We start from the raw sequence: 2,320 nt of genomic DNA, 5'->3' as shown, positions 1-2,320 counted from the left end.
AATAATCCACTAAATCCCATAAACATGACACACGATTAAATGAGCATATATAACTTATTATGTTAATAACTTTTTAACAAATAATGAGCGACGGGAAACGTCAGTGGCCTTAAACTTCTTAAGGGTCAAGGTCAAGATCAAAATCAGTCGGAAGTCATTTGGGGCTGACTGTGTAAAGGTAAACATTTACCAAAAATAAAAACAAGAAACTCAATAAATAGCGTAATTAAGACCGCAGTAATTAAAAAGGGATTTCGATAACAAGTAGCAAATTACGTACACAGAAAAATCAAAAATAGGAAGAAATCTCCAGCAGCAGCATACTTGGCGCGCCCGTTTTTTATATATAAACTCATGGAAATATTGTTACGCCCGGGGCGGTAAACCTTGCGATCACGCACTCGGTCGCGTAACGTTCGCGCTTCCGCACTCGCGTTCGCGCACGTGCACCGGAAAGCCGCGGGGAAATAAGAAAGGAACACAAGGAACACGCTTTATTGTAATGACTGTGAACCAATAACGCAGCGAATAGATAGAGCAGAGTAAAGCACGTCCGTACGAGTCGACGGCTCGTCTCCAAATCTAATGTGTCGCTAGTTTGACAGACGACAACGCGTCGTCAGGGAAACATCTGACAGCTGGACCGGCTCGCTGGTACATCGAACGACGCGGGCGAAGACACGGGCGTAACAATATAATGCATGCAATTCATGCTAACAATACATTATTTATTAATAGATATTCACTAATAACCTTAAAATAAAATGTATCAACGAATAATCTTGTAATGCTTTTAAATTTTATTTAAGACAATAGTAGTAATAATAATTATACAGGGTAGACCATTTTAATCCATCCAGTCGAATATCTCGAAAAATAAGCACACTAGGAAAAAATGTTTCAGACAAAAGTTGTAGGGTTTCGAGGGGGACATAAGATGATAACATTGGTTTGACCCTGAGTGGCGTTGTCAAGGTCAGGACAAGGTCACTTTGAATTTTTTAAATGGAACCCCCAATTTTTCATTACATGTTCTTATAGCACGCCTCGAGAACTTTCCAAAACACATAAATAAAATATTTTTTTATGAAATAAATCTTGAGTTATGAAGCTTGAAATTTGGAGTACTGTCGGCATTAGCATCATCCAAGGTGTCCGAACACTAGCTAAAGATGGCCAAGGTCGTTGGTCTTTATCAATGTCATGATCCTGAACAACATTCAAAAGGTTTTAGCTAGTGTTTGGACACCTTGGATGATGCTAATGCCGACAGTACTCCAATTTTCAAGTTTCATAACTCAAGATTTATTTCATAAAAACATATTTTATTTATGTGTTTTGGAAAGTTCTTGAGACGTGCTATATAAGAACATGTAATGAAAAATTGGGGGTTCCATTAAAAAAATTCAAAGTGACTTTGTCCTGACCTTGACGACGCCACTCAGGGTCAAACCAATGTTATCATCTATATGATAACATATGTCTCCCTCGAAGCCATACAACTTTTGTCTGAAACATTTTTTCCTAGTGTGCTTATTTTTCGAGATATTCGACTGGATGGATTAAAATGGTTCACCCTGTATATATGTATATATATATTACGGTATATTGTGACGGTATTAAGTGTTGAATTTGGAATGAATTTATTATAATAGTTTTAAATTATATATATATATAAAATTTAAAACTATTATAACATTATATTATTCCTTACCAAAACGCGATTTGATGAATAGAATTTGAATGCTGAGCTATTGAAATTCACAAATAAGCGCGCGTGGAATTCGCGCGGTCAAGATGGGCACAACCAAGACTGGCGCGAGGCACTTCTGACATTTGCATCGTGTCATAACATGTTTTCTATTACTCTGCTTTGCATTTAATTTAATTAATTAGTCAAAAATATTTAAAATACATAATGAATTTGTTAGAATAGTTTTAAATTATATATATTGTATATAATTTAAATTATATGTATATATATAATTTAAAACTATTATAACAAATTCATTATGTATTTTAAACATTTTTGACTAATTAATTAAATTAAATGCAAAGCAGAGTAATAAAAAACACATTATGACACGATGCAAATGTCTGAAGTGTCTCGCGCCAGTCTTGGTTGTGCCGACCCTGACCGCGCGAATTCCACGCACGCTCATTTGTGAATTTCAATAGCTCAGCATTCAAATTCTATTCATTGGATCGCGTTTTGGTAAGGAACTTTTCGGAGGAACTTAGAATTTCACGGAGGTACCAGCGTATTCTCCATTTGTATCAATGCAACTCTAAAAAAAAGTCAGTTAATCGTTTTCTAAAA

Source organism: Wasmannia auropunctata, unplaced genomic scaffold (assembly GCF_000956235.1).
Source record: "Wasmannia auropunctata unplaced genomic scaffold, wasmannia.A_1.0 LD336049.1, whole genome shotgun sequence".
NCBI lineage: Eukaryota > Metazoa > Arthropoda > Insecta > Hymenoptera > Formicidae > Wasmannia > Wasmannia auropunctata.
This window is presented reverse-complemented; position numbering follows the sequence as displayed.